The sequence below is a fragment of the Cheilinus undulatus genome, linkage group 3 (assembly GCF_018320785.1).
Source record: "Cheilinus undulatus linkage group 3, ASM1832078v1, whole genome shotgun sequence".
Lineage (NCBI taxonomy): Eukaryota > Metazoa > Chordata > Actinopteri > Labriformes > Labridae > Cheilinus > Cheilinus undulatus.
In genome coordinates, this window is record NC_054867.1 from 45,635,852 (window position 1) to 45,658,845 (window position 22,994).

General features: G+C 40.9%; 1 protein-coding gene across 2 annotated transcripts in view; it reads left to right on the forward strand.

The window, feature by feature from the left end:
- rap1gapb (RAP1 GTPase activating protein b) overlaps positions 1 to 22,994 on the forward strand; it is a 246,310-nt gene that overhangs the window by 121,172 nt on the left and 102,144 nt on the right. The window contains exon 1 of one of the 2 annotated variants that reach the window (XM_041779621.1): positions 17,611 to 17,706. The exons of the other annotated variant lie outside the window; for it this stretch is intronic. The gene's annotated coding sequence lies outside the window, so the exon portion shown is untranslated. Of the gene's footprint in view, positions 1 to 17,610; positions 17,707 to 22,994 lie in introns of those variants that run through there. 2 annotated transcript variants of the gene reach the window in all.

Consider the following 22,994-nt stretch of genomic DNA (forward strand, 5'->3'; position numbering starts at 1 on the left):
AGACATTGAAAATTACTGTATGAGAATTTAGTCCTTTGGTGATGCTCCTCCTCTGAAATCACAGACTTGTGCCTCAAACTGGATTAAAAAAAAGCCCTAATTTACATTCTAGTCTAAAAATAACACAAATGTAATTTTTATAGATTATTGCGTAGAGCCCTAAAGTTCTAAAGCATGCACAACGATACCAATAGTTCATATTCAACCGGATGCAGTGCAAAGACAAAATATTTAATGTTTATACTTTAACTTAATTTATTAATGAACACATTCTGAATCCAATGCCTGCAAAAATTCCCAAAAAAGCTTGGACAGGAGCATGTTTATCACTATTATACCTTACCTTTTCTTCTAACACTAGTACTGGTTAGGGAGTGAAGGCACTAATTGTAGAAGTATTGAAAGTGGAATTCTTCGCAATTCTTCCAGTTCTTTTGACAGTCATTTTCTCCAAAACCATTTCAAAATGTGGACTCTTCTGACCGCAGAACAGTTTCCCACTTGAGGTCAGTCCATCTCAAATATATAGCTTTCGCTTTGCATGGTGAAATCCCACTTTATATTGGTAGATGCAATGATGTACTGTGTTAACTGGCTGTGGTTTTCTTAAATGTTCCCAAGCCCAGGTTGTAATATCCCTCACAGACACAATGACACTGGCTTTTAATGCCTGAGAGGTGGAAGGCTGCAGGCTTTTAGTGCTGGTGTTCAGCCTTTCCCGTAAGAAAAAGAGATTTCTCCAGATTCTCTGAATCTTTTGTTGATATTATGGACTGTAGATCGTGAAATCTCAATATTCCTTGCAATTCCATATTTAGCACTGTTTACAAACTGTTAGACTCCTTATCCATGCAGTCTTTCACAGAGAAGTGATTGTGAATGACTGAGCCTTTCTGGAGTGCTGCTTTTTTCCAATCATGGTACCATCACCTGCTACCAATTTTATTTACCTGTGGAATAATCCAGGTGTTTATGAACATTCCACAACTCCCCCCTTCTTCTATTATTCCTGTCCCAACTTTTTTGAATCATGTTGCAGGCATCAAATTCAGAATGTGTCTTTATTTCCAAAAGTCCTTAGTATGAATATTAAGTATGTTGTCATTGCATTGTATTCAAATGTATATAGGATTTGCAGTCCCCTGTATTCTGTTTTTATTAACATTTAACACAATGTCCCAACTTTTTGAGACTATACTTTGTCTTCATTTTCAGATGCCCAGAGGTTGCAGCTTGGTAATAAATACAAATGAAAATCTGTGTTTTAATCAGATGTCAGGTTGCTGTTGGGAAGCTTTGTCTACAAATGTTCTGCTGACTCACCCTGACTGAAATGCAAATCAGCTCCAGCTTTTCATTTAAGAGTTTTTTTGTCCTAATTAGGCATGTTAGAGTCGATCTCTTCAACCTTCCAGATGAACCTTTGTAAATGTTTTACAGTGTCAGGGTAGCTATGTCTTATCTCCATGAATAAACCACTGAGGCTTCGGCTTTTTTATCCAGCTGGGTGCTGCTTTAGCTGCATCAAAAGCCAGGCAGGAAAGAGACCCCCACTGAGACCCAGACAGGTGTGTCCAGTCCTCAGTGACTCCACAGATGAAACATCATGACCCAGTGCAGCTGCAGCGTGGGGAGCAGAGAGCAAAGAAAGAGAGGCCAAGCGATGTTTGAGGTTATTCTAGCAGGCAGGGTGCACCTGTTCACTAAAATACATGAAAGATTAGAAATAAGCCACACATGATGGGATTCCTCTATATGCTTTGAATTAAATCAAGTTTTAAATAAAATTTTCTTTTAAGTCTCCCTTTTTCTACAGCTTAGAAAACCCTGATTATGATATTACACACATACATGCCCCTACTCTCTATTCTTCCCAGCTGTGCTTCATTAGCCTCTTCGCTCAGTATAGACGTTATTGGATAATTAATTGAAAAGCTCGGACTTACCCAGGGGGTAATGTTGCTTGCAGTTGTAGCCATTTAACATTATGAGGAGGTTGACTCCATGTAATCAGGCTCCATTACATCTCAGTTCAGGAGAGTCTCCAATTAGGAGCTGCACATACCTCAGTGGCTAAGATAATGGAGAGCAGAGGAGAGTAATGATGGAGGACATTTCCAGAGCTATTCACACACTTCACTGCAACAGTTTCAATCAGGCGTGCACTGTTTGCTTAAATAAAGCTTTGTGTTTATTCATTATGTTCCCATGATGACGCACATGCAATCAGTGTCGTCAGTATGTTACAAAGGCATGAGTCAACAATGGAGATGAAATGTGGCATCTCCTGTTGTCTGGAAATGTAAAAGAAAATCACGTCTGATTTGTAACTGACAGTCATGTACGAGTTTGTTAAAGTGGAAAACCTTGAATAAGGTACTTTTAACTGTTCCAACAGTGCTGGAGTCGGTTTGAGAAAGCTTGATCTGTAAACACAAACACCTTTACAGTGATGTTTTAACTATCCAAGATTACCTCAGCTGCTGTGAGTCACTATCAGAGCCTAAAGTCCAAACATCATATCACCATTTTTTTTATTTATCTCTCCTTCACCTATTTCTGTTTGTATTGTTCATGCAGATCTTGGGAAGTTTGAACATGGGTGGTGAGCAGTTTATGTTTGAAGCTTCACTGGTATTTGGCTGTCTGTTTACATGTTCGTTGTTTTTGTTTCTTTTGTTTTTTATTTATTGATTTTAGTCAATAGGCGGTATAATGTGTGCAGCTTGGAGCCCAAGATACATTTGTCTCCATGTATCACAGCTGAGAGCATCGAGGGGCAGTACTTTCAAGCGCGGCAGAGTCGTGACATAAGCAAGCAGCAACAAGAGGCCAGGGCAGATATGGCGGAAGAGATTAGCATGGATGCTGCTAAAGCGTCAGTTTTATCAGAACTTGACGACATGTCTTTGTTAAAAGAAGAACAAAGAACAGCAGTGAGTTGTTTTCTTTTCAAAAACAACAAAAGTTGTGTACTGACATGTCTACAGTCGCCATGGTTCGCGTTATGCAGCTCTGTTGCACCTCAGTAACTGCTTTGTCATGTGTTTTGTTGCTCTGTTTGGCCCATAAAGACGTAACAGACAGAATGTTCATCCAATCACCCTCAGAGTTTTTTTCAAAGGCTCTGCCCTTTCCCAAACGTTGTCTATGGGAGGTTTTCCAGATGGATGTGTGAAACAAATCCATCTGGCGTGCCAGGTAATCATATCCTTTCTGACTGTACAATATTATATCACACCATATCTCATGGTATCCTATCATATCATGTCATATGTATCGTACCATATCATATCCCATCACAACACATCTCATGGTACCATCGCATTGTATCTGATCACATGGTATGGTCAAGCGGCAACCTCCATTCCCGAAAAAATGAAGCCAATGCTGAAGTGCAAAAAATTGCAATACAGTGAGTGTCCACTTGAGGCTGCCTGCAAGAACACCGGGAGTCCCATCTGATGAACACCTGTTAAACAGCTGATTTTTTACCCTAGAAATAAACTGGTTCAAAAAACCAAACATGTCTCATTAGCTAATGTCTTCGTGTCCTCTCACTGTACGGGGGGTGAATTTTTTTGTACCACAATCGTTTTGATAATATTTAGGAAAAACTTCACTGCACACTGATTGGCACGTCTCATTTGAGACCAGAACCAGAATGCTAGCTAGCTAGCTGACAGGAAGTCGAGCTAAGCGGGCGGGCCGTTAGGTTGATCCAAAGTTCGGTTGGGACATCGATTTCAATATGGAGCCCTCCGCGGATTGGCTTCCAAAGCAGTTTGAGTCCACCTATTGTAAGCAGACAGCTGTTGCATGCAGGCTTTGTCCAGTTCTTTCTACAGTGTATGGGTATGGTATAGTATCATGTTGTGTCATATCATATCTGTATCTTATCATATATTGTATGGTATGGTTACATATCCTGTTGTACTGTATATCCTATCCTATCCCATCCCATCCCTCATCATCTTGTTGTCTCGTCTCGTCGTCTCATCTCATGAATGCTGCATTATTAGTTATTTTCTGACTGTGTGTACGACTCTTTCTACATCCCCATACTGTCTCAGTCAGGCAAAGTCTGGTTAGACTTGCGGTTTCTTGCTGTTAAAAGAAAGTTTCTCCTTACACTGTTGTCTTTCTTTTTGCAATAGGTGGAGTAATGTTGCTGATTAATGTTGCCTGATTTCCATTTAAGACATGCTAGGGCACTTGTGTAAGTCTTAATTGATTGGCTGATTAAATTTAGCAGTGCCCTGATTGTAGGTTAGTATTTGTAAATGCCAGATGTACTGAAACTTTATGCAGAGAGCTGCACCATGTTCAGTTTCACCAGCCTTTTTTTTCCATATTCTTGTTGCTCATTAAAATGCTAATAATCTGGCAGCTTGATTTAGTATAAAAATAATCAGTTTAATTCCAGATCATTTGAATAATAAGCAGCTGCAGGCCTGCTTCACTGCTTAAAGTTTGTAAATGCAACATTCATCACAATTAGGCTGGACACACGCTGTATTTAGCTCTGATCACTGACATATGTCATATTCTACACTTCTTTTTGTAGATATTATTCTTCATTAAGAAATCCAATATCTCCAGCAGTCTCTGCTTTAGGTCTCCTGCGTTATTGTTGTTCTTGTTGCTTTCTCCTATTTTTTTGCTCCTCACTCAGCAGCACAAAATGCCCACCTGGAGTATCTGTGAACAGCTCAGCTTGTCCACATAATGGACAATAATCAGCCCATTAGTCAGTGAAGCACTTAGAGACAGTGCAGACAGTGAGCAGCTTTTATCTACCTGCAGTTCAATCAATTCAGGAGAAAAATGTACAGTCAGAATTTCATGTCTGGAAAAATTTACCTTCTGGAAAATAAGTGGAGCAATGTGAGCTAGTTAAGGTTTACGGCTCCAGCTGAAATTCATACAGTTGACCTGCAGCATTTTCCACTTTGACCTGACACACATCCTCCTAGCTTTGGTAGCCCATTGAAGATGCACATTTCCTGACTCCCTTTGCTCTGTTATTTCCGCCGTGCACCAGTACTGCACTCTTACTTTCAGCCCTACCACTACTTCAGTGTCCATCTGCAGGTCTTGACTATAGCGGATTAAGATATTACCTTGTTAATCTTTGAATATCTGCATGTGAAACTATCAACAAGAAACAATAGAGGTATAGCCTAGATGCTTTAAACAAACATTGTTCTGTCTCTGCAATACACAGTTCAAGATTCTGCCTGAATTTAAGTAGAATTTTAAGAAAATCAAATAAGGTTGTTTTTTTTAAGTGGTATTCTTGTGTTGTTAAATTGGTTGAATACAAAGTTCTCCAAGACAATTCACATAAAAATATCCAGTAGAAATGGGCTAGTGGTCATGTCGGTGTGCCCCGTGTAAGAAGCTGTTGTCCTAAGTGGATGGCTCTGGCTTGGTCTTTGTCCTCCCTGACTCCCTCCATCTAATGCAGGGGTGTCCAAACTTTTTCCACTGAGGGCCACATACAGAAATATATAAGGATGCTGGGCCACTTCAGTATCCACAAGACAACGCATATGACATTGATGAAGTCAGAGACAGAATAAAGGAGGAGCTGGGGTGGAGGAGGGTTTGCAAGAGCAGCTTGCGGAGAGAGTTGCAGAACTTGACCAGGCAAGAGCAGTTTGAATAAGGCAGCATGAGAGTGACTGGCCAATAGCATGCTTAGAGCAAATCAGCTGGCCATCAGCTGTTTAGGGCTTGCATTAGATCAGCTGATGGGGGCTGAGCTTGACTCTGTGGCCTGCCTGAACTAATGAAGAATGCTCAGTTTAAAGGTATATTTTGGGATTTTTGAAGTAGGGTCGTATGAGGTACTTGGCTATAGTAGTGGCATTAGCCTCCAGTGATTTCTGTGCATGATTTCGAGCATGGGTTCGCATTTTCCACACCTACACCCCCATGTAACTCGGGATCTCTCCTGCTCAAAACTTTCAAATGACTTTTCTCTGCTCTCTCTTTCAGCCTGCTGACTCTCCATCCGTATAAATTCTTCTTCAGTGTACTCTGGTTCATACAAATATCCTCTTTTAGCCACAGTAAGCAGCACATCATCACCATTTGTGTCGAAATTGCTCTTATTATCTTTGTTTTAGCTTGGTGTGGTGTTATTATCCCTGTAGAATCCCACTGAGCCACACAGCTGATCAGAGGATAACAGTGCATGGCGGAAGGAGACAAAATGCCAAAAGCTGCATCATAAATTAGTGCCTAACACAGAGGTGTTCTTTTGGGAGAAATGAAGTGCTTTGTATGTTTTCAACACAGTGTAGAGGCGACCCAATATATCTTCGTGGCCCATTTTTATGTAAAACTTGTTTTTGTCACCTCTCACATCAAACACAATCTTTTTCAAGGCATTTTTTCACCTTGACTTAAAAGATCTAATGTAAAACATTGTAAGGATCTTTAAAAACATGACAGTTTCTAGTGGTGTGAGTGTGATTATTGTCTGAAATGTGCTGATCCGTTCAGTGAGAATGCCTTCCATTGCAGCCTGTGATGAACAACAACCTTTAGTGAGATAACCTGGACAGGAGATAAATGGATGGAGAGGGAGGTAGGAGCAAATCCATTATAACTGCTGAGACCGTATCATCAGATTGGAGCCAGAAAGCAACACATTTCACTTGTTTTTTTGTCATTTTAGTGCGTTGCATTTGAAGTAAGCACAAAAGTCAAAGATGAATTTTAAAAGATATCACCTGGGTGCAGTCTGAAGGGTAATCATGGGAAATTTTTAGTGTTTCTAAACCTTGGATTGGTCAAATCTTCCATATGCTACCTGCCCTGCTGGTGGTTTCACACTCAGTTTGGGTCCAGATTGATCACTGCCAGAATCACTAGACAAGGCCACCCAAACACAAGGTAATTATGAGAGTCAGCGGGATTCTGGGAGTGCTGACAACACTTTTGTTGAAGAACTGCTTCCACTCTTGCCCTACGAGCCTTGAGGGAAATGAAGGCTGCGCCCGAGTCTTTTTCACCAAGGCTTCACGTGATTACTTTTTGACACAAAGCCATCTTCTTTCTATTATTGTGTCTCTGTGTGTACGTGCCACTTCTTCTTGTACAGAAGCCGAAGTTTGGTATTCATTTAGTGTGGCTTTATATGGCAATGTGTTTGTGTCCTTGAGAGCTGAAAATGTGCATTTATTTGCATTTGTAGTTGTATTTTTTTATATATTCCTTGTGCCATTCCCTTTAATCATGAACTATAACAGGCAGTTTCTTTGACATATACAGTACTGTGCAGAACTTTTAGGCATGTTTGGCCCAAAGATTGAGACTGAAGAAAGGTGTAAATGTATGGACAGGAAGGAGATTGACACAACCCAACCATGCTCTGGACCAGATCCAGGAGCATGGAAAAATAATCTGTCTACAAGATTACAAAGTCCATTCCTTTCAGTTGGAGTAAGGGGTGGGTGTGGTGTGTAAGCATGGCTGAGGGTATCGTCCTGGATGGTAGCAGTGTTTCAAAAAGCCCCTGGTTGTACTGTGGATGTCCCCAGGCCCTGAATTCCACCAGCAGTCTCCAGGCATATTACCAGGGGTGAAAATGTCCAGACAAAAAAGATGCAGGTGAGCTTGACCTTTGCTGCTAAGCACCACACATGTTGGCATGTGTTGAGCCTGATTCTGGCCGCCACCCCACCCTCTCCAGCCTCCAGCCTGTGATGGATCATTAGTGCCCTACATACATAAAATGTATGCATATGACTGTGAAGCAATTACTTTACAACTCTATCAGCAAGAATATGAGAACAACCTTTTTTTCAAAATGTATACCTTTTCGTAAAACAAATTTGCCTTTTTGGGCACGATAATAATGTGAATGAGTAAACTGATATAAAACCATCAGGAAAGTAATGTCGGATTTCATGGCTGAGCTGATGTGCATGAACATCAGAATGCCAGAGAATAAAGTAAAAGAAGCTGAAATAACTTTAAGGGAAAATCATGAAAAGAGGTGAAAAAAGCTGAAATTGGCATAAATTGGTGGAAAAAGTGGTGAGAAGTAGTTAGACTGGCAAAAATGGGTTGAAAGTAGCAAAAATGGTAAATCTACTGAGGCTTGTAAAGCACTTTTCTAGTTGTCAACTACTCAAAGCTCTATTACACCACTGGTCACACTTACCCATTCACACTCATTCAGCTACAGATTTATTTACTGATGGCAGAGGTTGCTACGGAGAAGTGGCCATCAGTATAAGCTAATCTTATTTGCACCCTTCCATACTGATTTATATGACTCCAACAAAGCAAATTGTGGTTCAGTGTCTTGCCCAAGGACACATCAACACGTGACTGCAGTAGCCGGGGATCAAACTCATAACCTTCCAATTGAGAGACGACTGACTCTACCAACTGGGCCACAGTCACCCATGAATGGGCTAAGAAAGACAAAAATGGTGAAAAACAGTTTAAAAGTGTCAACAGTTGGTTACAGTGGCAAAATAAGCAAAAAGTGACCAAATAGTAGCAAAAATGAGTGTATGAAGTCATGAAAAATGGTTGAAAAGCAGCAAGAATAGGTTTAAAGTGGCAAAAATTGGTCAAAAGCTTTAAAAATGTAAAAAATGGTCGGAAGCAGTGATGAAAAGGGGTCTAAAAGTGGCATAAATTGGTCATTTGAACAACAGAGCCCAATAATAGTTTGACACACTTTTCAGCTCCAAAATGAGGTAACTGTTAGCCAGGATGCTAGCACCAATGCTACTGATCCAACAGACGTGCATTAATGTAATGAATGAATCTCATCTTGGGAGGGCCCATTTGCATGCTTTTCTAAGGCCCAGCCTGTTCTGTTGTCAGGCCTTTTTATCAATATGGTTTACACTGAAAACCCAGGGTTATCATTATAGATATTGCCTGCATGAAAGCATGTCAGATAATTTTTCACCTCTGTGTTGACCTGTATAACTAAATCATAACCTTGATGATTTCATAAAACAGACTTATACTGGCATTAGTCTAAGACATAAGACTAAACACAGGGTTATTGTTGGTTTGATGAATATATATCTGACTATGACTGCAGTGACGTACAGTGGGAAATTATGAAGTCAAAACAACTGTCTTGTTCTTACCCTTAAACCAGAACTCGCGAAAAGAAGTCCAAAAGATTCCCAAACAGCCTGTTATCAGGCCTGTTGATCCACAAAGTTAGACAGCAGAGGGAGTCAAACCCCAGGCTTGATTCCACAGCTGACATCTTTCTTAACTCATTTTTGCTGCTCTTGAATCTTAATCTTGTGTGAGTTATGGTGTTTAAAGTCTAATCACACCTCAACTTTAACTGAAATCTATACATAACTCTTCCATTACTGATCCTCTCCATGAACGTCTCAGATCAAAGGTCAAATCTATGGAGTAAAAAGTTGTTTAAAAATGGATCAGCTCCTCTGCTGAAGGGAACAGCTCAAAGCAGGGGCGAGTCAAAGTGAGGAAAGAAAAACTGCAGAAATGTTGAGAAAGATGTGAAGAGATGAAATCTCTGGATAATACCTCTGACTTCAGGAGTTTTGGGTCAATGTATGCCTGAGTCATCCATCATGTTAATCTGGAGCAACCTCTGTTCAAGCCCTCGGTCAGTACCAGTGTTTGGCCCAGATTTTCTTGTTAAGTGAGGGTTTTACAGGTCTCCACGCATTCAGGGACGCCTTGGATGCTGCCAACGGATCTGTGTCTGTGAATGGAGAGAGGGAGAGAATTGTGGAGCAGTTTACCCATCTTGGCAGCGCAATCCATCAGTCGGCTCACCTGCAGTTTTAAAGTCTGCAGGATCAACTGCAGACTTTGCCATGCACAAGGGCGATGGGTTTTGCAGGACAAGGCAGTGTGGCGCTCCTGGTATCTGAGCATGCAGATTCAAGTCAGAATCTTTTGGTCCTCGGTCCTCCCAGTTTTACTAAATTCTTGTGACGCCTTGACACTGAGTGATGGCAAAAGGTCCAGGCTGGACCCCTTTGTGTCCCCTTGTGACCTCTTCAGTGCATTTTGGGTGTACACTGTGATTTTCTTGCAATTCAGCCACAAATTTAGAGCCGTACAACTCAATCTGAAGTCAGGCCGACCTTTAGTTGGATTGGGCATCGTTTGTCGTGTTGTGTACAGGGGGGTTATGACGGCCGTCCATGGACCTTACGACCTGCTCCTGACTGGTCTGGAGGATTTCTGGCATGCTTGATATTTTGGTCATACGACTCCAGACACTTCACAGTAAGAGCAGAAACATGAGCAGAATAAACAACTTTGGGGGATTGTTTTCCTGTGTAAACGGTCAGACAATGTCCTAAATTACCATGACAACAGCTGGAATCACTCTCTGATGTACCTCCACGATAAAGGAAATAAACGAGCAGGAAATATTCCTTTCCGCGGACCTGCAGCAGACACAAAGGTGATGCTGTTTGTGCGTGTGAGACAAGAGAGAGATAGTGGGAGAGTAAGAGAGCGAGCAACAGAGTTAGAGAGAGAAAGCGGGTGAGATAGAGGGGGGAGAGAGAGAGAATGTGACTGGAAACACTTCACCCTCATACTCTGAGACTTTTAAAAAGGAAGCTCTGTGGGTTTCTGTCACAGTCCGTCTCGACTTCAGTCGCACAGTGTGAGCACTCAGGTCATGCACGACCGTCGAATAGTACAGTGTGAGCACACAACTTGTGCGCAATTGTCGTGCTTCTTAAACGATTCAGTACGAGATGACATTCTGCCACGACTGTCGTATGGTCAGCTTGAAATTGTATACCCGGCTTCAGCAGGGATGGGAAGAGTTAGCTGCTGGATATGGAAGTGGCAGCTGTGCTTCTATGGGTACCTGGCATGCTTTCCTGGTGAGGTGGGCATTGGTATGGGCCTGGCACAGGCCTGGACAATGGTCATCAGGAGAGTAGAGCAGTATAGGCCCAAGGTTGTAAGTGCTGTTATTTTTTTTATAAAACCACACGTAGAATCCATGCTTGATGTATATGTGTCCAAATCCAGAAAGTGTTGTGTGCCAAAAATGATTACAATTTACACAACCATGACCAATCCCCACTGGACAGACTCTTTGAATTTCTTCAAAGATATCAGGTCTTGTCACTGGGATATTTTGCTTCACTTCTGCACAACTTTGAGAGTTTTCTTCCATCTTTAGTCAACAGCTGAGTCTTGTTATACAGTCAACAGATGAGAGAAAGAATATCTATGTTGAATCTCCTGATGTGCGTGATGCAATCTGTTAAAATTCGAGCACTCCTGCCGCCTAAGGCCAGAGAGTCTGGAGCTTCTCTGCAGCTTTAAATGAAGGAAACTTAAACATGTTTTGTTGTTCTCACACGCCGTACATGACGGGTGTCGGAAGGATTCATGTAAATCTAAGTGTTGTTGATTCTTTTTTAGGAGTATCCTCTGCTGTTTGTTGGTGTGTAGAGTGTAAATTTAGTCCGGTTGCCTCCGGAGAGCGAGGCAGACAGTCACAATGAGAGACAGAGACAGAGGGATGAAACTAACGAAACGAGAAGAGCAAAAGAAAGAGTCTCAGTCCTGACCCACATACAGTTGCTCTCGTAGTTGCACGCCGTCTGATTAACTTGACAAATCTGAATTCCCAAGTACTCACTTGGAATAAAATGCTGATAATTTGTTTAGTCAACCTCCTCCTGACCTGATTTGACTCCTATTAGTTCTGCCCCATGTGAGCTGAGATCCTTTCATCTTCTGCTCCACCCTGCCGCTGGCTCAAAGCTCCAAACAGGCAGGAAAGGTGTTGGTTCTACTTAACCTGCACACTTCATGCTCCCTGTCTGCCTGATCAGGTGGTTCCTGCTCTCCCTGGGGAAACCGGACCCATCTGAGACCAGTCTAGAGCTTCTAACTGCTGAAACAAACAAATGTAGGTTATCACGTGTGAAACTCCTGAGTAGTAAATGAAAAGAAAACAGGTTTGTGTGGTTTCGTTTCACGGTGGTATAGAAGCTTTTGTGTTTCTCCAGCTACCTCTGGGCTACCTGTAACATTATCCACACAGGAGGGTGTAGACAAGCCAACATGCCGCCTGAAAGCTTGGCTCACATCCCCTCATGGGCTGGTTTCAGGGCCTGCAGCCCCGCGTATTGATCAGCACTACTATCATTACATTTCCTGCAGCTCAGTGCTCTCAGCAGAGCTCTATGTGTAGCAGCAGCGAGCAGCTAAATCTGTTCAGAGGTGATGCCTCAGAACAAACATGCAGCAGAAGGAGGGAGGATGCGCATGAGATTCTGGAAAATGAGCTTCTCTGATACTGTTTTCCAAAAGGTGGAGCCTGTTTGGTAAGCTATTCCCTGATATCTAATATATATTTATAGGTATTTTAAAAGCGTTTTTAACCTATATGGTGTGTGGGATAGCCCCGTGTGAGAGTGCAGTGAGTGTGACACAGCTGAGTCACAGTGAATGCATGCTGGATCCTTGCAATTATCTAAAAGCATTGACTCATGTCGACTCTCAGTGGAAATTTGTCTCTCTGTTACTGCCAGGTACTCTTATTACAACAAAAATATGATTCTAAATCCACTGAAAAATCTCAAGGTGTTGGCTAAACTTTTAAAAGATGATGCGGTTAATCAACAGTGTTGGTTTACTTCACTTTTAAAGTAACTCATTATGAGTAACTTATTGCTTTTCCAACTTGCAACAGTTATTGGCGGCACGGTCATAGTGCTAGAGATTATAGAGTATTATGATTATCTCAGGCTTTTGCATTGACATCTGAATTTAATGTTTAACTTCCTTAGACCTATGCTATTTTTTTAACCACTGTGTCTTGCCAAGACTTTATGTCCTAAAAAACTTGTAAAACATCAACCCCGTGGTGCACAGTGAAGCTCTAAACATCCTTTTCTTCAGGATAACCTGTGATTTAAGAATATGTGTGCTGCAGCAATGTCACTTGAATTTTTAGAAGTAATGGGACTATAAAGACAAAAGAAACAAACAAATTGGAAATTCAAATGCAAAGATTATGTATTACACAGTTAACAATATTGCCCAAGTTTTTGGGTTTTTTTTTTGGTTTGGTTTTGTTTTTGCACAAACGAGTTCTCCCATCTCTTGGGAACCAAAAAGTGAAAAATAATCATTCTGGGAAAAAATGCCCTACACTTTTGGAAATTTTAGCCATTATCAAAAGCAGTTCCTGTCTGCAGTGGCACAGAGGGCCACATCACAGCCTATCTGTGTCTCTTTCTCCTTATTATGAGTCATTCAGGCTCTCTTCTCCAGTTTGCATGTGGGTTGTTCGGCAAAGCATGATGTGACAACGGAACAGTCTGCCAATGGTTGTCACAGCTCAGTCACATTGCACTGTCGGATACAGACAGACATTATGGCAAAACTATTAGCAGCTAGCATCAGGGACAATCAAACGATGGATTATAAATGGATAAAAAGACGTTCAATATTGGACTAACTGGTGTGGATTTAATGAAAGTTACCCAAGTTCCAGGCTCACTAGAAAGCATTCTCTAAGAGCTAGAAAGACTTGGATAGCATTAGTACAGTGGCACAATGGTGAGCTTTTAGATGAAAAAAAAAAAGAGTGATTTATAATTATGATGTGATTTATGATTTATAATTCAAAAGTTATTTAACTTTGAATAGCACATCTCTTCTTGTCATCCCACAGCCCTGGTCTCAGAGGGTTAAAAACTAGTGTTGTCAAACATTGAAATTAATTTTGATTCATCAATCATGCGTGTGATATTCAGATGCATAAAATGCACACAAATTAATTTTAGGAGTCCTCTTTTTATTCTTTGGGCCATAGAGGACTGTTTCTTCTTCTCTGTCCAAACTGGCAGATAACTATATCAGCTCTTGTTGATCTTTGGCTGCCCCTGATTGGTTGCTACTGCCATGAAAACCATAGAAGACAAAATTGGAGCTTCATGATTGGCGGACAAGCTAACAGGAAGTTGAAGATCTTTACTTCTGGTGTCAAAAAGAGGACTAATTGCAACACTGCTAAGTTTTTCTTCATGGAAAAAATGGTAAATATTTACATCATCATTGATGTAGTAATGTGACTTGTAGTATTAAAGCTCTGAAGAAACACTGCACTTTGAGCCTGGATTAAAAATGTTCTGAAAGGGATATAAATGCCGGGACCCCTCTACTGCTCAGCAAATCACAGTTTCCTCCGTATAGATTTGTTTTATGGCTCCTGAGATACTGCTAACACTGCAATTGTTACCACTTTGGATTGCCAGTTCAGAGGTTTCATAGGAACTCCTTGATTTCTGGAGCCAGCCTCGAGTGAGCGTACAGCGTTAGTTCAGAGTCCAGCCCTGATATATAATTAAGGTTAGCTGATATCAACCAAGCCCTCATCAGCTGATGGCCAGATGATTTGCTCTTTGCAGACTATGGGCTATTCATGCTCATGTTGCCATATTTAAACTGTTCTAGCTGCCTACACTTTGCTGCTCTCTCTTTAACCTGCTTTTGCAACCCTCCTCCACCCCAGCTCCTTCTTTATTCTGCTTCTGACGTAATTTGTTGTCATTGATGCCTGCTCTTCTCTGTTTTGTTGTTGTTGTTGTTGTTCTTGCTTCTCTCTGCCGTTGGCTTTCCTTGTCGACACAGGTAAGGCAGGAACATGTGCTGTTCATTCTTGATGCTTTTCTCATAGAGTCATAGAAGGGGAGGGTCCAAGAACAGTCACACCACCAAATTTAAATAATGGCAATATATGTCGATTAATAACTGCCAATATAAAAAAATATAACCATAAATCATGTTTGTTTCATAACAGAGGGGTCCTGACTGAACTGCACTTTTTAAAAATTGAAAAATTGTGTATTGGCTTCATTTTTCAGCATAGGAAGTTTCCACTTTGTATTTCTCTAGCGTCAGGTCAAAGCCAGCCTCCTTAGACCTGCCTTCTGTATAAGGACCAGGAGGGGATGACCCAACTTGTTTCCAAAAGATGTCAAATACAATAGAATCAGATAAGAGAATAGCCTTACCTCTCAGTCTGTTTCATACCTCAGTAAACATTTTCCAAATGACTTTATTGTCCGAATTGTTCTCTTTAAGACTTCTCAAATACTCTGTGATGTTTGTTGGGCAAATTATGCGGCTAAATAAGCAATAAAGAAAGATTTGCTTAGGTTATGGAACACCATTACCATTGCCATCTGTCAACCAGGATGTAGCCGGAATGATCTGGAACTGTCTTGTCATTAAAATGTGGTCTCATATTGTATTAAAAAAGCCAATGGGTAAATGAAAAAGAGGGTTCATTAACCAATGTGCAATCAAAATGGTAACATCAAACTTTTTCCTTCGTACATCAATCAAATGAATAATCTTAGTGAGCGACGATATTCTATCAAGTATTCTTAAAAAAATAAATTAGGTTCAGCCATAAATACTGAGGTAAAAGTTAAGCAAAAATAAACTGATTTTGAATAATTAATGCTCTTTATAGACAGAGGTATTTGACTACATCTGTTAATTATTAAATGCAGATGTTTCAATCAGACCCATTGCCGGAGATGTATAAAATTAAGCATCTAGCCATGCAGTCTTTATTCCATGATTCCTCCAAATCCATGATTTTTGCTGTACCATTAACGCATGCCAGGACAGCCTGTTGTGGAGAGACAGCAAGACGGTATCGACAGACATCCGTGTTTTGTTTGTTTTTTCTGAAGTCACGTGATCACGTGAGGTTGTAGGCAGGTCAGCAGGTGCATGGTCTCCAGTGATCTGACAGTCTGGGGGAGTCATCTAGTGTATGAGTTCAGAACATTAAAGATGAAAAATCTTTGGAAATTGTCCTAAAGTCTGTGGTCTCTCACGGTTTTAAAATCATTTCAGATTAAAAAATCGTCTAGTGTGTGGTCAGCCTAAATCTGATTCAAAGTCATTGTAGTGTGTTCTATGTGCTCTGCTGAACCTGGGGTCCCTGCTTTCTACATCTGAGAGGCAGAATAGATACAGCTGCATTGTTTTTGACAGATTTACCCACAGTGGAGAAATATCACGGATTTTGAACTTCCGACGAAAATTACATTTTAGTCTAGTTATAGTCTTGATGAAAACTAAATGTACTTTTTGTCAGTTTTAGTCATCACAGATCTATTTTTGTTAGTCTTAGTCTAGTTTTTTTCATGGAAACAAAAGGCTGTTGACGAACATTTTTAGTCATAGTTTTAGTCGACGAAATTGACACTGCATCATGGTAGGGGTTTTCATGGCTGAGCAGCTGCATGCATGCCTCATATCACCAAGTTGAATGCCAAGCGTGGCATGAAGTGGTGTAAAGCACACCGAGACTGGAGTGTAGAGCAGTGGAAACTTGTTCTGAGGAGTGACGAATCACGCTTCTTTGTTTGGCAGTCAGATGGGTGAGTCTGGGTTTGGCGGATGCCGAACATTTCCTGCCTGACTGCACTGTGCCAACTGTGATGATGCTGATATGGGGCTGTTTTTCAGGGTTTGGGCTAGGCCCCTTATCTCCAGCGATGGGCAATCTTAAGGCTTTTTTATTCCAGCATGACTGTGACACAGTGCACAAAGCAAGGACTATAAAGACATGGTTTGATGAGTTCAATGTGGAAGAACTTGACTGACCCACACAGAGCCAAGACTTCAACCGCGTTGAGCACCTCCCGATGAACTGGAACAGAAATTGCGAACCAGGCCTTCTCATTCAACATATCTGCTTCACAGAATGAATAGGCACAAATTCCAAAGGAAACTTTCAAAAATGAAGAATCCTTTTGGAGGAGAGGCTTGCCCCCCCGACGACTTGGATACAGTCAGGTAGTCAAATACCTTTTTCCATATAGTTTATGTTTGGCTCAGAGAAGTAGACACAAAGATGTAAGAAGGTATTGAAATCCAGTGAAAGCGTTCTTGTGCGTGACTTCTTTGTTGTGACTGAGTGTGTAATGTGTTGTGATGTCTTGTTCTCGCTTGTGCATGAGGATTAGGAGGAAGTGATTACTCTGTGATTTATTAGACAACACTGACCTGCGCTTATTCCTCTGTGGGCTGAGCAAGTGATTTTCCCCATTATGTGAGAGCATGTTGACAACATCTGCAGCACCGAGCGGTTTTTCAGCTGCCACTAATGTGTCAAAGGGACAATGGGATGACTGGGTGAAGTTCTGCAGGAGAGGTTTGATGACGTTGAAACAAGCTGTCAGAGCGGGGAGGCAGATAATTAGGATGGGGGAGATTTGATGTCGCCTTTCAAATGAGGTAATGTCCCCTTTGTTTTGAGAACTTTGCTTTCAAGCCCACATCCGGCCGTGGCTTTTTTTTTTTTGTCCAATTGAACAAGCAGAGCGTCTTATTAACAAGCAGATTCAACGGAGCAAATGCTGAGCAAAGCAACACCCACGGCTCGGACGGCCAGCTCTCTGTCATAGAGAGCGAACAAAAGAGACCCACATCGGCAAAGGAGAGCGAGAGGAGCGTTTGTACTTTGTCACACGAATGTGAGAAAAAGAGGAAGAGAGAGAGGAGAAGAGGAGAGAGGGAGGGCTGCTCTCAGCATCATTTGACAGGAGAGAGGCTGATCTCCGCCAGCAGGTGTTGGAGGACGGAGTCTGAGTCAGACATACATAGGGAGCGATACAGAGAGGAGCAGCAAGTTGTTGAGGAAAGACGGAGCTCTAAAGACAGGTAAGATTGCATAGAAATGATGGATAAACTGCTAAAAGAGTGATACTTTTCAGCTAAAGGAGCTTCAATCAACACAAGATGGTCTTATAGGAAAGAAAACGACATGAAAGCTGCAGCATTTATCCAGGTGATTTCTGCAGCCACAACTTTCTCTCTGCATCTTTCTGTCCGTCTCCTGTTCATTCAGGAAGTGGTGGATCTCTCTGCTTTCATTGTGCATTAGCTGCTCTTCTACATTAGATCAGCAGCTCTCTTCTAAATGGACCAGCAAAGCTGACTTGTCTCTGCGTTGTACTCTGTGTTTTTACTGTACCAGTGTGCAGATAAATTCAACAATGCAGCCAAGCAAGACATGACTCTTAGAGGGGAAAAAAAAAAACTAGAGTTAAGATTTTTTTTTCCTTTTCTTGGCCAGTATTTTTGAATTTTATCCAAACTCAAGCCCGAAGCAAGAATTTAATCTACAATGCGACTGAAAAGCTGAACCCGGAGCTGCTCCAGTGAAGATGAATTATGAAATATAATTCTAGTCTCGGAGGGAGCTCTGAGCTTCACATTCAGTCGAGTTTCTTTTGATTGTTGCATAAGGAGAGTATGGGAAAGTAAAAATCTGCTAGAATGTGTTTGAAAGTTTGCGCTTGGCCAAATTGTCTCTCTTTCCCATGGAATAAGAAGTGGATGTAGCTTCTATAGGTTTCAGAAGTTACCCCTTGTTTCTGCTTACGTATGGTTTCAGATGCAAGTCCATTCATTTCAATGGGTATTCCTGCAATTTCTGTAACATCTGCAAAACTTGGTGTTTTTCTGAACTGATAGTTATTTTTGTAGTGCATGACTGATGAGACTCATAGCCAATATGACAGATATGCATGTAGAGAAACAATTAGCAACAAGTGTCAGTTATTTCAGTGCATTTACGACACAAACAGGTGATGATAGGAGGCAAATCAGTCACTCAAAAAACCTGGGCTGTCTCATTAATTATAACTAAAGATGAATATGGCAATTACTTGGAAGATGTAGAGCCATTCCAGTGTTGAGGGCAGGATATTAAAGAGACTGTGGTAATAATAAAAACAGAGCAACTGGCAGCAGGACCAAAGAAGTGCACTTTTAAATTAGTTTCATCAGCAACTGGTTAAATAAAAAGCCAATACAGATAATGGGCCACATGCCAAATATCGGCCCCAGTGATTGGCCAGACTCATAATGACTTTGCCTCTATGCAAAACTCCTCAGGTCTATAATCTTTCCAGCTGGAAAAAAAACTGAACTAAAACTGAACTTCAATGGTGCATTTTAGACAGATTGTATTGCAGTGGTAGGGTTAGGGTTAGCAACAGGCTGCTACTAGCTACTAGCTAATATTTTTCTTTGATTCAGTTGCTGATGCCAGTTATTCAGTGACTTTGTTAACCTGGCACGTGGGAAAACCACTCATAGACAGTGTTTGGGAAAGGGCGGAGTCTTTGAAAAAAAAAAAAAAACTCGGAGGATGATTGGATGAACATTCTGTCTGTCAGATCTTTACGGAACATCAGAGCCACAGAACATGTGACGTAGCCGCTACCAAGGAGTAAACTTCATACAGAACTGCATAACGCGAACCACGGCGATTGTAGACATGTCAGGACACGACTTTTGTCGTTTTTGAAAAGAAAACAACTCAGTCCTGTTCTTAGTTCTTCTTTAAACAAAGAAATGTTGTCAATTTCTGATAATACTTACGCTTTAGCAGCACCCACGCTAATGCCTTCCACCATATCTGCCCCGGCCTCTTGTTGCTGCTTGCTTACGTCACGGCTCTGCCGCTCCCGAAGGTCCGCCCCTCAACGCTGATTGGTCCTGTCACCTTTTAACTGGGCCCAAATGGTTGAGATGGGAGCTTTGCAAGATGGATTTGCCAGTGAGAAATACGGGAACAAGCTTATCCATCTGCTTTGCAAGGTTATGAGTTTGTAGGATTAAGAAGAACAACCACATTGTAAATCTGTCATGTTGTTCTATCATACTTACATTGCATGCAGCCATATTTCTCAGCTTGATATAAAATACAATCAAATTACTAATTTGATTTGAAATACAGCATGATTTATTGATTGATATTAGGTGCAGTACGATTGTTTTGGCAGTTTGAAACATATTCATACATTCAAGAGAAAAAGTAGAAGCATAACCAGATAAACAGGTCAGCTAACATGCACAGCAAAATCATCAGTGTTAAATCATCTCCCATAGCGTTAAATTTATCACTTTCTCTGAGTTTGTGTAATAAGTTCTGTGTTAAATTTAACGTTGAAAGTGTTAATATTAACTCTCTTTTAGTGTTCAGTTTTAATACGCACAGTGTTGTTTTTTAACATATCAGTGTACCTCTATCACGACATTTTGTAATTTCCTTTCACCTAAGTCTGGCCACACATTACAGGATTTTAAGCCTGACATTAGGCAAGATTTGCCTCCCAGATGATTGTGGGGGCGTATCCCAGTTGGAGCCTGTCGCAAACGATTATTTGTCAAAAAAAATCTGCATGTGTGTGGTGTCAACATAATTATTTTATTGTTCCAAATTGTGCCGTATCCTCCCAGACCCCAAATTGTAAATATCAAACATGTTTGATAATTACGATTCTAGGTCATAGTGCTCTCTGACGGAGTTCCCACAACAACCAATGAGAGCGAGCAGATGGGGCAACTTCACTAGCCATATCATATGCAATTTCACCGCTCACAACCATAAACACAACTCTAGCTTCATTCCAGCCAGGATTTTCATCCTGAGTCTTTCCCTTGTTTTAGGATTGTTGCTGCACCTGTATTGCTTGCCAGGACAGCCTGGAGGGACAGCAAAAGGATATATCAACAGATATCCATGTTTGTTTTTTTTTCTGAAGTCACGTTATCACACGAGGTCGCTGGCAGGTCGGCGGGTGTGTGGTCTCCAGTGATCTCACAGTCTGGCTGACTTGTCTAGTGTGTGTGTGTTCAGACGATTAAAGATGAAAACTGTTTGAAATTGTCCTCCCGTCTGTGGTCTCCCACATTTTTTAAATCGTTTACAGATTTGTGAGATTGCCATCTATTTTTCAGTGGATTTCGAATCATGCCAGGAAGAACGCTTTGATTTAACAAAGCTCTATCCTTTGCTCAAACCCATCCTTCACCATTGGTGGAAAGTCATTAATTTGGTGGATGCATTCAGTCATGGTGCAGGAGTGTCTCATTGGCCAGAAACATGAGCAAGGAAACCCGAACAATGATAACTGTACAAAAAGCAACATTTAACACATCTAAACATATGAAAATTAATCTAAAACTATCTACAACACTCTGCCTAAGGGAATGATGGCAAAACTATGCTCCCAAGATTTGAAAAGGCAGTGGGTGGAGCTTAGATTAGTTGGACCTTCACAGAGTTGAGTTAACACTGCGTGCATTAACACTATAAATTAACTTTAACACATTTTTATTGGCTTTGGCTTAATTTTTGACCACCGAATATCACTGCTTGATATATGTTGTAAGTTCTAAGTTTAGACCAATACTTACTTGCATTCTTGTAAATGGCCAACAGGGGGCCAACCACACCGAATGCAGAGAGATATCTGATTGTGGGAAACCAAGTGGGAAAATAAACATGTGTTTTCCACATCTAACTGTTTAAATTAGAAATTTCAAGACTTCTTAAGGGCAGCATGACCTTCATTATGTAGAGTTGTAGAGCTAGTAAAATAAACAATAAAGAAAATGTTGGCTTCCTATCAGTGACTTAAACCTAGCATTGCTAAATACCGGCAAAAACCACCATGATAGAGTCATAACACACCTGTAACCCTATTGTAATCAGAGTATAGTCATTCCTATGGCCAAAAGCCAAGTGTGAGGGTTGAAATGTCAAAAAAGGACTGAAGAAAGCTATGGGTTTTGGCAAAATGGTGATGTCCCTCTGAGCATCTAAAGGACAAAGAAATGGTTTCAACCACAAACTTGAAGAAACAGTTGATTTAGTGAACAAACCAATACATTTGGTTGAGTAAAAATCCATTCAGTGACACCAGCATCTTTAACTTTTTTCACTATAGAAACTGTATCACTGTATGTTTACCTCTGAGGAAAAGACATTAAGAGTGGGTGTGATATTGAAGTCCATGGAGGCAGGATGTGTTTAGGGGGCATCTACCTGTGAAAAGCCCCAAAAAAGAAAGAGAAAATGCTGACATTGAATTTCCCAGAGGGTGTACACGGGGCTTTTGGTGGCATCATATAATGGAGAGGAACAGCCTGATGATGGTTATAATGATGATTGATTTAATGATGATGATTATGATTTCATGTATGATTAGAAAATCACAGTTTTACTCCCCTTCAATTGGGTGTAAACAAGTAAAAAGGAAAAATCAAACCTCCAAATACAATTGCACAATCATTTCCTTTCTTCAGCTCAGTCTTTAAAACTCCTGTTTCAAAAAAGCTGCTACAATGTTGGCAGATCCCTTCAAAGTCAGAGGATTCACCTTGACTCAGAAGAACTGTGTTTGAATAAAAGGTGTGTTTAACCACTGACTGATCTACAAGGTGATACGCATTCATTCTGCTCAGAAGTCACTCTTTTTGTCTGTTTGCAAAGAGAAAGGCCATTGTGTTGGCAGTAACTTGTCTTTATACCTCTTTAAAGAACCTACTCAGTCTCACAGTTGTTTCATTACTGGCACAGTAGATGCCAGGTAAATGACAGGTAAACAAGTAATAACTTTCATTATACAAAACAACAAGGCAAGCTAGAAGTTTTAGTGCAAAGCTGGCTGAAAAAGCCAATGAAGTAATGGTACATACTGTATGGAGGATCTTTTTGTATTTTACTCACCCACTTTGACTTTATTAAGAGCTTTTAGGGCCGTGGCAGATTTGGGGTTTGGACCTTCCACACTTTCTTCTATTAGCCCATTGATAGGTTAACCAAAAGTTTGGTTGGGCAGCATTTCCAGTATGCATAGATGGATTGATGGTTGGATGGATAGATGTAAGGATGGGTGGATGGATGTAATGATTTATGTGTTGACGTAAAGATGGATGATAGATGTAAAGATGGATGGATGGAAGGATGGGTGGATGGATGGGTGGATGGATGGGTGGATGGAAGTAATGATCGATGTATTGACGTAAAGATGGATGATAGATGTAATGATGGATGGATGGATGATTCAATGGATAGATGTAAGGATGGATGGATGGATTAATGGATGGTTGGTCACATGGATGAGTGGTTGGCTGGATATATGTAAGAATGG